The sequence below is a fragment of the Molossus molossus genome, unplaced genomic scaffold, assembly GCF_014108415.1.
Source record: "Molossus molossus isolate mMolMol1 unplaced genomic scaffold, mMolMol1.p scaffold_m16_p_17, whole genome shotgun sequence".
Taxonomy (NCBI): Eukaryota; Metazoa; Chordata; class Mammalia; order Chiroptera; family Molossidae; genus Molossus; species Molossus molossus.
The window spans coordinates 41,146,226-41,162,237 of NW_023425352.1; the positions used below are offsets into that span (position 1 = coordinate 41,146,226).

At 41.5% G+C, this 16,012-nt stretch overlaps 1 protein-coding gene across 1 annotated transcript in view; it reads left to right on the forward strand.

Annotated features, from left to right (window-relative positions):
- BICC1 (BicC family RNA binding protein 1) overlaps nucleotides 1–16,012 on the forward strand; it is a 255,957-nt gene that overhangs the window by 50,181 nt on the left and 189,764 nt on the right. The window lies entirely within an intron of this gene.

Consider the following 16,012-nt stretch of genomic DNA (forward strand, 5'->3'; position numbering starts at 1 on the left):
GGATGTAATTTCCCTCTTTAATTAAACAATGCTTATTTATTTTACAACACCCTTGCAGCACAAAAAGTGAAACCCTTTTCTCAAGGGAGAAAATTCATATGAATACTGACTTTTCTTCAGTCTTACCAAGAAGTGGCTGGAGACACCAAGAAGGGAACTTAGTCATTGCCAGCTGGTGCATAATCACTATCAATAGCTGTAGCCGGAAAATGACTCTCAACACATTCTCCTGTTTCATAGGTCAGTTGAATTACCTAAGCCAGAGTTCTGTGCTGTAGTCACCATCCATGCCTTTGCGATTCTGGCTGCGGTGAGAAGTGGTTAATGGGTGACGGTGCCATCGTGGCATGGCCACTCCTCGCAGTCATGTACTGTCCCCTCTGCTTGTCCTGTTGGCAGGTAACCCTTTCCTACCCATTTATTTATGAGAAAGTCACTTACTTGGAACCTGTGTGTATTGTTATTCACAGTTTCAGCGGCTTTGTTTACTTTGTATTTCAGTCCACAGCCAGCTAGAAGTGGCATGTTGGAAGCTCGGAGAAGGGATACTTAGGCCAACTACTCTGACATCATCAGCATGAAACACAGTTGCAAACCTGCCTGGAGAATTATAAAAGGTGTAAAAACTGACGGTAGTCTGGGGCTGCTGCTGCTCACACCTCTGAAAGCCCTGTAGCCTTGTCATTCACGTTCACGACGATGACCTGGATTAGACCATGTCTCCTGCACCTTATGAAAATGGGAAAAAGTGTTTTACATGTTCATCGAACATTTTCTATTCGTAATGGCTAATTAAAATTTTTTCTTAATCCTCACTGAGGACTTGTTTTTATGGATTTTTGGAGAGAGAGGAAGTGAGAGAGAGAAACATTGATGTGAGAGAAACATTGATTGGCTGCCTCCCGTATGCACCCTGACCGGGTGTTGAACCTGCAACCTAGATATGTGCTCTGACAGGGAATTGAACTCACAGTCTTTTGGTGCATGGGACGACACTCCAACCAACTGAGCCACTCTACAGGGCAATGAGTAATTTAAATTTTGTTGTTTTAAGGGTTAAAACTTCAGTTAAGGGTATAAACTTTAGTTTTCTATGATGATCCAGTCCTAGAAATTCCCCAAAGCTTTTATCATAAGCCCTGAAAAATGATTTGAACTCTTTTCTCCCTTGAGGAGAGCTATGAAGAGAGAGAGAGAGAGAGAACGCGAGAGGGAAAAGAAAAAAAAGATTTGTCATCTCTCTCTTTTTTTTTATCCTCACCTGAGAACATTTTTGCGTTTATTTTCAGATAGAGCTGGAGGGAGAGAGGGGGGGAGAGAGAGAGAGAGAAAAACATCGATGTGAGAGAGAGAGACATCGACTGGCTGCCACCCACATGACCCGAACTGGGGCCGGGGACAAACTGCAACTGAAGTACATGCCCTTAGCGGGAACTGAACTTGGGACTCTCTGGTCTGCGGGCTGACGCTCTAACTGCTGAGCCAAACTGGCCAGGGCAGATTTGTCATTTCTTAAAAAGTATGTATTTTCTCTCTCTCTCCTCCCATTGTTTTCTTATTTGACTTTAATGCTGCGGTATTTGGTTGATTTTTTTTTAATTTAAAATTTTTATTTATTATTTTATCTCCTGCTGAATGTTATGACCAGAGTTGCATAGCCAACTAAGTCTTAAGATAGGCATGGGCAGTTTCAAGCTGAGATTTAAATAAATTGCTTATAGTTCAAGACATAATTTATAATAGCATTTTTCAAGTTCCTGGTGACTGCGGGTCCCCTGACCAGTGGGGCCCGGAGGGGCCATGAGGGCTGCTGGGGAGGAGATAACATCATGTGATTCTGAAGTAAGCTTCTTAAGGACATTCAGGCAGAGAGGCACCTTCCTCAGGAAAAAGACTGGGGTGTTGGAAAGGGCATGGTCTATTTGGAGAATACTGAGAGATATTATATGATCAAAGTACTGCAGGGAGGAAATCGGAGGGGGACAAAGGAAAGAAAAAGTGAACCTTCCCTCCTGGAGTGGGAATTATGCAGGCAGTGACATCTAATCCTGACATCTTTTGAGCCGTGTGAGTTTAGGTAATTGATCTAGTGTCTCTACCTTGGTTTCATCACCTGTACAATTAATGGTGCGCAAAGTGTCCGTAGGATAGCTCTTGTAAGGACTAGAAGCCTCCAGCACACTGCCTGGAATGGAGTCGTCTACACGAGATGTCCTTCCTTTTCCTCATTCTCCTCAGGACCCCGAGTGGTCATCCCTGCTACTTTCAGGAGGCCAGTCCCGACTGGCAGGTGCCAGACCAGTGCCCCATGAGGGGAACAGTCTGGCCTGAGAATGCCCTTACGTAAGCAACATTTGGTTCCTTTCACAGAGGAGTTCCCCTTGAGAGCATCACAGCCTACACCCAGGTCAAGTTTGTTCCAAGGCTTTCTAAAGTGAGTTCTGTGTTATATAGCACAGATTTAAATGTTCTAGCAGGTTATCTCTTCACCCCAAAGTTTAAACTCAGAAATCCTTCTGGCAAGGCTGAAAGGAAAGGAAGAAAGATCTCTGGCCAGCAAAAACAGAAGAGAAGAGAAACTTGTGCACAGATCACCCACATCAGCACACCACATCCACTCCAAGGAGGCAGGAGGTTTCTCAATCCCCAAAATCCAGCCAGGGTTTTTTTAGGTAAGGATTGGTCTTTGTGTTCACTGTTTGTCTTGGACTTCTTCAGACTTTTTCCTATTCCTGCTGCTCCATCCCCTTCTCCCCCCCTCACCCGCCTTCTCTTAACTCAGTGGATTATCAGGAGGGAGAAGGGAAGAATCATGTTTGAACACCCTTCGTAAGAACTACATGAAAACACCAAGGCCTTTCTAAGGAAGGGGAATTTCGCCCCACAGTGCTGGGCTTTGGCTGGCCATGCAGTGGAATGCAGAGACTGCTCAGGCCTCTCCTACATTACCGTCTCTTCCTAAGGAAAGAGTTTTGTAAAAAAAAAAAAGACAAAGCAAGACATCACTTGTTAGGTTATGCTTAAGAATTCTCAGTTTGAACTTGGAAAATTTTTCCCTTCCCAGTAGCACAGGTAGGGAAATGAACCTGGATAGATTTGGTAAAAAGGTAGTACACGTGCTGTGTGTGTGTGTGTGTGTGTGTGTGTGTGTTTTCATGTTACCCTGAAAGAGGGTGAAGAGCGCATCAAGTCAGGTGTAGAGTACATTCATTTGGAGACGGTGTAACTCAGTGTTTGTCTGCACAGTGTCCTGGAGGTTTTCCAGTCTCCGCCTCTTTAGTGATACTCTGTTGTATGTTTCTTCTTGTTTCTGTTCCCCTCACCATAAGGAACATGAGTCCATGTCATAATATTTAAACATCGTTTGAAAGCTCTAGACGTCAATTGAAATGGAATGTCAGGGATCTTTTTCAGGGAAGTATTTATTTTTAGGAATATCCTTCAAGCCTATGGCTTTGGGAACTGTGACTTCTTAATCATCTGTCGTAATCAGTAATCAGCAACATGATTGCCTAGCAGAGAGCAATGAGATGAATGTCTATGCATTCCTTGGTTCCAGGAAGCACAAAGCACCTTTGTAGGAAAATTTACTTGAAAAGAGTAGGTGCAGTGTCTGGTGCCGATGTCAGGGTTCAAGAAATTGCCTTTGTCTAAGGTTATCTTCTGTCTTGCAGCATTGAAATGCATGCTGTAGGGTGATGCCTGCATGCTCTTTTCCTGGCTTGCTGCTCTCGTAGGTTTAGCCCTGGTAGACTTAGCGGTTCTCCAAGTTGGCCAACCCTCAGGATGAACTCTCGGAGTGTGATAGGCTGGAATCGGTGGCAGGAGCAGCCAAGATGACTGCAGCTATGATTCTGGTGTTGAAAGAGGATGAAATGGAGCTGTTCAGAACAGATGCAGAGTTACTTGTTTCAATTGATCCCATCTTTGTAGGCTTCTTTTCAACTTTAGAACTGCTTCTTACTTTGGCTTTGTATGTTTATCTTTCCCTTAACTTTCTGGGCATAACCTCTTTGAGCCAGAGGGACTTAGCATTTGTGTGAATACAGTTTGGAAACCTAAAGGTCCGGAAAGTTATGTGTCAATAGGAAATTTAACCTAAACCAGAACTGTGTGTGTATGTCCCAGATCTGAACCCATTTAACCTGGACTCACTAAGCCAGCTGCTAGTTTAGTATTGGTACAGCCTAATCAGACATAAGGGGGTAGCGAGCATTGCTATGGACAGATGCTTCTGCTTTATGTGAAATAAAAAGGGGTCTTAATCACCTTTGCTTGTGCGGTGTTTCATAACACCGTTCCTGTTTTGGGTTTGTCAAAATACTGCTGTTGATCTTATTTTGTTCTTACATAGAAATGTTTGCTTGATTCTGGTTATTTGTAGTGACCAGCAAAGGTATCTGCTTCACCAGTTTCTCATTTCCTTTATGTTCATCTGTCATTGCTATCCAGTACATTTTAGACTTGTTTGTAAGCAGTACATCGAACAATTTAAATGGCGAGTCTGACTTCCCAGTTTTATTATTTCTGCTTTGTATACTGCACGATTTTAGAAAGGCACAGATTGGTCGAAGCTGCCCACTTCAGAATGAAGTCACAAGGATTTAGAGATGTGCGTGATTTTATTGGAAGCAACATTTGTCTTTCTATTGGGCCTGTCAGAATGCCAGCTAATGGAAAATGCTGCATTAAATACTTGTCGAATTGAACTGATCTGGTCAGCCAGTGCATGATTTTTATAGATGTACTTTATGGAGGCCAGATTTATGGAGATTACCTGGAGGTGAAGATTATATTACTTCCATGGCACTTCTATTAATCTAATATAAAAAATTGTTGCCCTGGCTGGTTTGGCTCAGCAGTTAGAGCGTCGGCCTGCAGTCCAGAGAGACCTGGGTTTGGTTCCCGCTAGGGGCACATACCTCGGTTGCGGTTTGTCCCTGGTCCCGGTTGGGGTCATGCAGGAGGCAGCCACTCGTTGTGACCCTTTCACATCGATGTTTCTCTCTCTCTTCCTCTCTCTCCCTCCCACTCTCCTGAACAAAATAGAAAAATGTCCTCGGGTGAGGATAAAAAAAAATTGATTTGAACAAATTTTATTGAAAATAGTGTGTGTGTATTTTTTCTCACCCAAGGATATTTTTTCAGTTTTATTTATTTGTATCCTCACCCGAGGACATTTTTCCATTTTTTTTTTTTTTTTTTGTGTGTGTTCAGATAGAGTGGGAGGGAGAGAGAGGAAGAGAGAGAGAGAGGAACATCGACGTGAAAGGGACACATCGAATGGCTGCCACCCTCACGACCAACCAGGGCTGGGGACAAACTGCAACCGAGGTATGCGCCCTTAGCAGTAACTGAACCCGGGTCTCTCTGGACCTCAGGCCGATGCTCTAACCGCTGAGCAAACTGGCCAGGGCTTTAGTTATTTTTAGATAGAGTGGAAGGAGTGGGGGTGGGGGAGAGAGAGAGAGAGACATCGATATGAGAGAGACACAGCTATTATTTGTCTTCTGCATGACCCCCAACCAGGGCCAGGGTTTGAACTTGCAACCCAGGAACATGCCCTTGACCAGGAATCAAACCTGTGACCCTTTGGCCTGGAGGCCAATGCTCCAAACCACTGACCCAAACTGTCAGGGGCATGTAATTCTTAACATACTTTGTGCATTAAACTGAAAAGTAGAAAAAGTCTCCCTTAAGCATTTATTTCTCTCATATGTATATCTGTATTTACATATAGGTATTTAGCATATGTATCTGTATTTGAATATATATAGAAAAAACTAGAGGGACAGAATATCAACGAAGGTTATCTCTGGTATTGGGAAGTGTGAGAAAAACAAACAGTAAGAGGAGAAGAACACCATGCTGTATGTAGCTGGTAGTGTCCCCACCTTTTGGGGAGGGATGGGGAATGCAACATGGTAGACATTTTTCATTCTCATTTGGTATTGATGGTGTGTTTTTCTGTTATATGGTATTCCATCATATGGATATTTGGTTTATTTTGGTTATCTTCATCAGTGTTAATGACATAAAACCAAAGCAGGTAATTCATATTTTGACTTTGGATTCTATATTACCTTAAGTTTGGGCCTCAGTCATAATAATGACACAACTTGTGAGCCCTTCGAGGCCGCTCTTAGCAGTTAGATAATCGTGATGGACAAGGTGGAATAGGCATTTCTGAGGCCCAGATGCTCTGAAAGAGGTTGTGTTTATGCTCCGAAGCTAGTTTGCTGGTTGATAGTTTTTTAGTTCTTTTTGGAAGGGATTCATAGCCTAGTAGATAGCACAGGTGAGGGCTGTAGGTTTTCTCCTCAACAGCCTTCATACCAAGTAATGTGTAGCGACTAAAACAAGTTTCACATGGAATTCTGTCTCATGTGCAAATACTTATTAATGAGCAGGGACCAGTAGGACTGCTCCATAAGCTCAGCGAGGACATAGTTGTCTGTCCTTTTGTCTTGTAGGGGTAGGGGATGCTCACTAGAGGCAGAGGGGAGTTGTTCAGGCCCCCTGATTGCCATCTGCTCATCCCTGATACTGGAAATCCTAAGCCTGGGGGCGATCCAGAAGGGGTTGGGCCATTGAGCTCTCACATGGGCAGGAGTACCCTACAGTATTTCTAGCCAGTCCACATTTAAAAACATTCTATTTCACCCATGAAAATAATTTTTCACATCCATTTTGCTAATTAACCAAGCCTCTGGTATTTATGAAAGAGAAAGAAAAAAGTCAGACTCCTTCTCTGGACTCTGGAGTGTGTCCTTCTGAGTGGAGGCTCTCAGATGCTAACGAGCATTCGTGGGGTGTGTTCTCAGCTGGAGTGACCACCCATTCCTAGGGTGGGGATCAGAACCCACCAACACGCATTTGTCACAGGAGCTGTGCTGAAGTCTTTTAAATATAATTACAGACAACACAATAGGAGGATGCTTTGTGATTATTCTAGTGTGTGAGAACCAGATTGGGAGATGCATTTGGACACAAAAATGTTGAAGTATAAGGAACATTTTTGTGGTTGATGGGAAAAATTGGAAACACATTTGACATTAAGACGGGCCTGGAAAACCTGGGACACATGGTTGCCAGAGGACTGGCCCTTTCCATGCTTTTTCCTGGGCAGAGGCAACTTGGAAGTGAGATAAAAGCACAGAGTACAGGCTAGTACACTTCTTCTTTGCATAAAATATAAATGCATACTAAGGTAATATGTATTAATAAATACAAACTTGATCATGTGTATGGATAGCATATTAAAGCACACACAGTCCTTTTACCCTCAGCAGCAGTTTTCAGACATTTGGTCTTATGAGGCTTTTACATTTTAAGAATGATTAGGGACCCCGAAAGAGATTTCATTCGTCTGGGTTGTAGCTATTGATATTGACTGTGTTAGAAATTAAAATTGAGAAATTTTAACGTGTCAGTGCAGTTAAACATAACTCTAAACCCATTGCATTTAACAAAAAAATTTTTTTTTCGTGAAAATGTCTCTATTTTTTCAAAAAAGAAAGTTAGTGAGCTGCATGACCATTATGTTACATTTTTTCAAATCTCTTAAGTATCTTGTGGATTCTCATGCCTATTTCTGTGTCCAATCTGTCGCCCTATTTATTCCTCTTCAAGTAGCCTCTGGAAAACTCTAGTGCACATTTGTGAGGAAGTGAGAATGAAAAAGGCAAAGAATGAGTTAGTAGAATTATGAAAATCGTTTTGATCCCACAGACCCCCTGAAAGGATATTAAGGTTTCCCAAGGGTCCTGGACAACAGTTTGAGAACCTCTCCTTCAAAGTTTCAAACTGCACTTTGTTTGCTGTAATTTGTATCTGCCTTTTATGCAGAGTTCAGGGAGAGTGAAACATTGCTCACTATGAGATAAGTTGTTTGCAGAGCATTATAGTTTTGGGCAATTTTTCAAACACTCTCATGTTAAGTTTTCAATGTAGTATTTTTATCTATTATCTATCTATCTCTCTATCTCTCTATCTCTCTATCTCTCATCCGAGGAAATTTTTCCATTTATCTTCAGACAGAGTGGGAGGGGAGAGGGAGAGAGGGAGACAGAGAGAAGGAGAGAGAGGGAGAGAGAGAGAGAGAAACACTGATGTGAGAGAGATGCATAGACTGGTTGCCTCCCGCATGACCCCAACCAGGCTGGGGACTGAACCACAACTGCGGTACATGCTCTTGACCGGAATTGAACCCACGACTCTGGTCTGTGGGCCAGTGCTCTAACTACTGAGCCAAACTGGCCAGGGCTTCAATATAGTATTTTAATGCTTGATGAACATTATGACAAGAGTAAGTGATAGTGTTTACAGTGTGTTATTTTTTACTGTATGCTTTAAATATGTTATTTAAGGACAGTTGTTTTATTTTCTCACCTTATGTGGATTATATTTCACACCTTAGGAGCAAGTGGTTTTGGCAGTGTCGCCTGGCTCCTAATTAACTATATTTACACTCTCCACAAACTTGTATCCTTCATGGAGGTCAAAACAAGTCTCTCTCCCAAGTCTTTCACGAACAAATCTATTGTTTAACATCTGTGTTTTGAAATTTAAAGTTGCAGTGGACTGATACTTTTTGTTCAGTGAAGATGAATTGTGAGAAAAATGAAAATTGCTGGAAAAACAACAAAGGCAAGCCCCATTTTTTAAAATTCTTCTATTCCATATATATGTCACTACTCTTTCAAGTTGCTGTAAAGGTTTCTAAATGTTTGCCCTCAATTTCTGCGTTATCTGTGTTGTTCTGTGCTCATCCCCTCCCTGTCTGGGAATACCCAGTTCACATAGCGGAGGACCGACGTCCATTACAGCCGCCGAGCCTTCTCATGTAATTCAGACCTGGACCTTGACCCATTTTGCTTCCTGCCTCCCACCCTCAACCTCAGTTTAAATGAGAGAATTCTTGTTTATTATTTTTTGCCTCCCCCAACAATATTTTAATAGTGTTGTACATTGCAAACGCAAGGTATTTATATTTGAAGTATAATGTTAAAAAGGACTATTACTATTACAAAAATACACTCAAACATAAGTTTAAATAACATTGTTCTGAACCTTATTTTCTGACTTAACAAGCTACCAGCTCTGACTTATTTGTTTGAAGGGACAGAATAACAAGTTAGAGAGAAAAACACAGTTGTCCCAGATCACTGAGTCAAGGGACAGAATGAGTGGTCTCTCCGTTTCTCCTTATAGGTTCTTACATAGTTGTTTTGTTGATTTGTGGATGAGGGGAAGAGAAGACTACAGTAGGTCAGAGGGGTAGCAGTTGGGAAAAAGAGGGAAAGCAGGAACAAACAGGTCTCCCCGGGGTAGAGGAGGCTGTAGTAGGAAAAGCCACGTTGGTTTCCAGGTTGTCCACTGTCAGCTGGATCTGTGGTTATCACCCTTCGTGCCGGAGTTTCTCTGGGCACTTAGCATTTATTGGGGGCCTACACTGTGCCAGGCAGGGGGCTGGTTCCTTTTCATGTAACCTCACTTACTCCTCATAATAGATCCAAGAAGGGAGATAAGAGGACAGTGAGGCTCAGGAGGTAAAATATTTGTTCAGGAGCACGCAGCTAGCAAGTAGGGAGGCTGAGATTGGAACCCACAGCAGCGTGATGCCAAAGCCCCTGCTTTGTCCAGATCTGCTGCAAATGTGAAAGACCAGGAGCTGAGACTGAGGTGGGCCCCCAGGAGAGCTGCGGCGTGTCTGGGACTTCGTCACGGCAGTCCAGTTTCCCACCAATTCCTGCCTACCTTCTCCAGATAAAGAAGATGGAAGATCGTGAAGTATCTGTTTCCAGAAACATTTTTAAGGAAATCAGAGAGAGGCCAAAAGGGACTTAAGTTTCTCCAGAGAGGAAGTTGAGAAACTCAAGTATAGCAAACCACTAATGCCAGATGTTATTTATCCAAAGGTTTTTGGCTACATTGCAGTACTTTCTGGATCTCTGCTAGTTCTCCGCAATCTTTCTGAAGCTGCTTTGAGTTTTAAAAATATACGTACCTGAACTTGAAACCATGGTCATTTACTCCAAAATATGTTCCTAAAACCCTAAATTCTTGTAATAACAATGGTGGAAGCACACAAGGAATCATTCCAAATGATTATTGGAAGTATTATTTTATTCCAAGTGGAAAAACATATTTCAGAATTGGCCCCTATTTCAGCTAGAGTAAGCTGTGTTTTTGCTTTTTAAAATAATCACATTTAGCACTTTTTACTACATGCACAGGGAATGTTGCCTACTTAAAATTTTGTTTTATTCTTTACAGAAGGCTAAAAGGAGATTTCACCGTCTTTGACTTTTCTACTTAACTGGTAACAAAAGCTTTTATATTTGGTCATAAAGCAAAAAATAGTACTGATTCCCCTGTGAAGGGTGTGGAGAGGTGGATGGGTTAGGGCAATTACAACTTTCATGTATGAGAAAGACTCTTGATTTGTGATCTCAATTCCCTAATTATCCTTTTCCTGTATGATATTTTCAGTAACATTCCAACTTTAATATCTTTACTTTGCACCATTTTTCTCTTCATTTAGAGAGTATTTCCCGGTTATTATTTTTTGTTCTTGAGACATTAGGCAAAGATTGGTTTTTATTTTTCTACCAGGACATTCTTCATCCTGCCTTTCTGTTCTCCAATACAACCATACAGCCCCTGGTCTAGGGCCCAATTTATATTCCAATACACCTCCCCAACTGATTAAAAAAAACTTGGAATGTGTTCTTCTGGCTAATCTGCTTTCTTAGTAAAGAGTGATGCAGAGAATTTTTTTTTTTTTTTTTTTGTCTTCTTGACTCTGGTGTTGAAAATGTTCCTAAAATAATAGCCCACATTCCTGCCTTAGTGAGCACAGTGGAAATGATTGTCTCCTGATGGCTGAAAACCTTGTAGTGTCTGAGAGCAACTTTCCAGATACCACGTCTTGCTGTGTGGTAAATGGAGATTTGAAAGGAGCCGAGAAGAGCAGCTTCTGACGTAATTGCCCGGAGGCAAGGGCTCTGGTTGCCTGTCCCCTCCCCTCCATCCCAGGAGCTCCCTCCCACCTGCGTGTGTAGGCGTTGCCGGCGCAGAATTCTCTCTGCTTCCCTTTGCTGCTGCCTTGGGGAGCACGCATCCCCTCTCCTCCTGTGCGTGTGAAGGAGGGGCGGTGTGCCTTGGCAGGGCCTCTTTACACACTGAATGGCCAGGAAGTGGTTATTTTGAAATCCATCTTTTAAGATCCCAAGGTTTCTTATGAGTTGATGCCTCAGGACAATTGGGCTGATGAGGACCTGATGAAGAGCCCAAAGCTCCCCTCACACTGGACTGTTGATGGTCAAGCACACTGAACCCCCATTGTGCTGCTCCTGGGACCAAAGGGCTGCTTCCTGGTGAGCTCACCCTTTCTCTGGGCTGCCTGTGCTGGGTCATGCCTCTGGCTTCACCGGGACTTCCCTCACAACTGGTTCCAGTGAGCGCAGTGGGTGTCCACAGGGGACCAGTCTACTCCATGCTGCGGAAACATACTTGAAGATCTTAGTCACTGATGGAGTACAAACGAGAGAAATGAAGCTCAGTGCAGACAAAGCGAGTGGTTTTTCAAGGTCACACAGTGTCAGAGGAATTTTGTGTTTGGGTTTGTATCTGCTTAGGGTGTCAGTCATGAGAGTAAACAAAAACTCATGTGACAGCTATTGAGTTTGATTTCTGGAAAGGTTGTAATCAGGAGGAGAGATGTGTTCAAAATTTGAAGTTGAGGACTTTTAAGATCTACTCAGCAACTTACAAATATGCAGTGCAGTATTAGTAACTGTAGCCACCATGCTCTGTTATTTTCCTTTTAAAAAATACATAGTGGCTTTATTTCTTGTTGCCCTGAAATCAGTAAACTTTTTTCTGTTGTCCATACTCATTAATTAAAAGAAGTAATAAGTATCTCTTTACAGTCCTGTTTTTATAAGGATGATACAAAGTCTCAGATAATTGTGCTCCATAATCTTGAAGGTTTTATACATTGAAGCATGTCTTCAAGTGTTAATTGAACTATTTTTAATAATAGTGCTTTCCCTAAATTCGATTACTTCATAGAGCCACAAAAAATTTAAGTGGTAATATTTATATTTAGGATATTTATTAGTTTATAATGATATTAAGTTATTCATGGCCAACTTCTTTGCTATTATAAACTTAGTACTATTTTTAAATGTTTCAGTTTTCTCGATGCACAGGTATTGATTGATATGGTCCTTGAGAGAAAATATAAAAAATACTCCCAAGTTTGTTTCCTTCCTTCCTTCCTTCCTTCCTTCCTTCCTTCCTTCCTTCCTTCCTTCCTTCCTTCCTTTCCTCACTCAAGGACATTTTTCCATTTTTTGTTCAGATAGAGTGGGAGGGAGAGAGAAATATCGACGTGAAAGGGACACATCGAGTGGTTGCCACCCGCACGACCCAACCTGGGCCGGGGACAAACTGCAACCGAGGTACGTGCCCTTAGCGGGAACCGAACCCGGATCTCTCTGGATGGCAGGCTGATGCTCTAACCGCTGAGCCAAACCGGCCAGGGCTATTCCCAAGTTTTTTTAAAAAAACTATTATTATTTGTTAATCCTCACCTGAGGACATTATTTAAATTTTTATTTTCACTTTATTGATTTTAGAGCCAGAGGAAGAGAAAGAGAAACAGCCATCCCTTGCCTCCTCTGTGTTCCCCAACCAGGAATCAAACCTGAAAACTTTTGGTGTAGGGAACAATGCTCCAGCCAACTGAGCTACCCAATCATAGCAAAAATAAATACTCCCAAGTTTTTCAAAGAAGTCATTCAACTTCTCATGTGCCTCCATTTTGTGATTTAAAATAAAATAAAAACAAGCAAGGGATGGATTTTGACTGTTCATTGTACTGTATTAGAAATAAGCAGGAGAAAAAGTGCTAAGGGATCCCTTTCCCTTTCATTTGGGGAGATTGGGAAAAGCATATCTTTTTGTTTCGAATGGGTCGTAAATACACACGACAGATTTCAAAAGATAAAAAAAATACACATTAAAAAGTATAATCTCTGTATTTCTTTAGTCAACAAATTACTCAGCCCCTCCCCCCTTTTAAGATAACTACTTCTGTCAAGTTCTTGTGTCCTCCCGCCCCACCCCTAGGTCATCTGTGTATATATAAGCATATCTTTATATAACCTTGTTTGTTTCCAAACAAAAATTGTCGCATTCTCTACACACTTTCCCTAGCTTTTCATTTTTCACTTAATATCTAGAATATTGTCCTTTATCAGTACTCACTCTTTCTAGTGTCTGGCTGGATGTGCTAATGTGACTGAGCTGGTGCTGCGTTGGTGGGCATTTCTGTTGGGTTCAGTTGATTTTACGGAACGTGTGTAACAGTTTCCAATGATGTTACAGAGTGGCGGTCCACGGATTCGCCAGTGTATATTCACGGCAGTAACGTGTGAGATTGCCTGGCTTCCTGCATTCTCACCAGCATTTTGCAGACTGATTTCTTGACCTTTGTTAATCTGGCAAATGAAAACTCGTATTTCATTGTAGTTTAAATTGGTATTTTCTTTGAGTGAGGTTAAACATAAAAGAATACCTTTGACTGCCAAGATACTAGATTTGATCACCAACCTCTTGGGCCCTTTTCTTTCTAGTTTATAGTCTCTGCCTAGATGATGATATATATTCCTATTCAATTATCATCCACTTAGATGTCTCAAAGGCCACTTGTATTTGTTTCCTATTGCTGCTGTAATAAATTACCACAAATTTAGTGGTTTTTAAAACAACCCACATTTACTATGTTACAGTTCCGGAGGTCAGAAATCCAAAACTGATCCCACTGGGCTAGCAGTGTGTTGGCAGGGCTGAGACTCTTGTAGAGGTTCTTGGGAGAATCTTCCCTTGCCTCTTCCAGCTGCTAGAGGCGGCTGCATTCCTTGGACTCGGGCCCTCCCTCCACTTTTAAAGCTGGCAGCGAGGCCTCTTTGACTCTCTTACTCTGACCAACTCTCCCATCTTCAAGGACCCTTGTGATTGCATTGAGCCCATTCAGAGAATCCAGAGCAATCACTTTATTTTAAGGTCAGCTGTTAACATCTTAATCCCACCTGCAACCTTCATTTTTTCTCTCTGTGGAACCTTATATACCACAGGTTTCAGAGGTAGAACTTGGGGGCCTTTCTTCTGCCTACCGTATCACGTAAATCCCACAAACCGAAATAGAATTCATGGTTTTCCCACCCTATACTTAGTCGTCTTCTAATGTTCTGTGTTTTAGTAAATGGCTCCACTATCTATCAGTTGAGCAAAGAGATACATCAGAGTTATCCTTGATTCCATTTTTGTTTTCCTCACTTTTCATATATAATTTATCATCAGCTTTTGTGGATTTCACTTCCAACACAGATTTCAAATCAAAGAAGGACATCTGTTTCCACAACAATATTAAGATACCTTTGATCTCTCTCTCTCAAACCACTGTAGCAACTTCCTAACTGGTCTCCCATTTTGGTGGTTTTTATTTTTTTGTTGTTTGCTTTTCTTTGGTCATTTTGATTGCTTTCCACCTTATTATTTAAATTTTCTACAACTGGAAAAGGATAGTTTATACATGCTAGTAGTAGAAATTTAGTCACATGCAATTTTCTTTGAGGATTAAATCCATTGTAAGTAGAATAAACAGTTATTTCTTAACCCATTACTCATTCCTTCAGCCATCCACTTAATGCGCATTATATGTCTCCTCCATTTCACATACTGTCATGGATTGGGGGATGAATGAGTAAAAATAAAGTGACTCATTTGATGAATTTGTTTTGTCCAGATGAATTCAAGCTCCACAGTTGAATAATATTGGAACCCTTTTCTGAGAAGCAATTACTGAGGACTTTCTGGGTCAGGCACTGTTAAGTGCCCAAAATACAATGGGTATGAGATCTGCACAGATTTCCTTTTCTCACATGACATATAGTAGAGATAGACACACAACACACACATACAGATATATGCACACACTGCATACATATATACATGCACATATGTACATAGGCACACAAGCATATAATTACATACACATAAACATGTGTATACTTTGGAAAGGGGTGTGTGTTTAAATGGATGAGTTCATTGAATTGTGGGTGACTTCCGGAAATCAGGTATCAGCCAACATAAGTAGCTTGAAGCCAGGGTCAATTCTGGTCTAGTTTCCAGGGTGTTCTCCCATCTAGTTTGCCCAATTGTTCTCTGTGGGGGAGAGACAGGGATCTGCCAGTTAGCCTGTTGACAGTTGTGTGTTTAATTTCTGTGTTTTGTGCAGAGGAAGAGAGAGAGCGGGGGTTACCCTGGGTGGCGTGTGTAAGACCTCATGAATATCGAGTGCCACATGTCTCATGTACAATTTATGCGCCATGAATAGTTCGTGCCTCATGAATTTTAGGTGCCTTTTGGTCTTCCATCTCTTTCTGTGCTCACATGTTCAACTTGATCTAACATGTCTTATTACCCATCTATCCTTAGCAAAACATAGGAGTTTCTTCTGTCCTTTTACTTTCTTGTGTTATTGGGTAGATTTTCCTGCCCTGTTGAGCAGAATTGAATTTTCTCAAACAATATAGCAAGTATACATTACAGCTGCCCTGTTATAAAGTTCCATGAGCTACTGCCCAGAAACTTCAGGGAAAGGAAAAATATTTTTCATTTAAATTCCAAGTCAGTACATACACTGTAGATATTTTCCAATGTAGGAATTTTTTAATAAAAGCTTGAATATAATAAAGCTAAAAAATGAATTGAAATTTTTATGAAAAATACAATATTCTTGGCAGTAATTGATAAGATGGTTTGTTCTGTGTACTGTGGGAAGTAGTTCATTTCATTTCATTAGTAACTTGTCAGAAAAGGACCTACAGTCTGCATCTTTTCTGCCACCTTCTGAGAGGGTCTCACATAGATTGTTTGCCAAGGTATCTTTGAATAGACACACCAGCCACCCCACATATACCTAGAGAAGTGTTTGTAT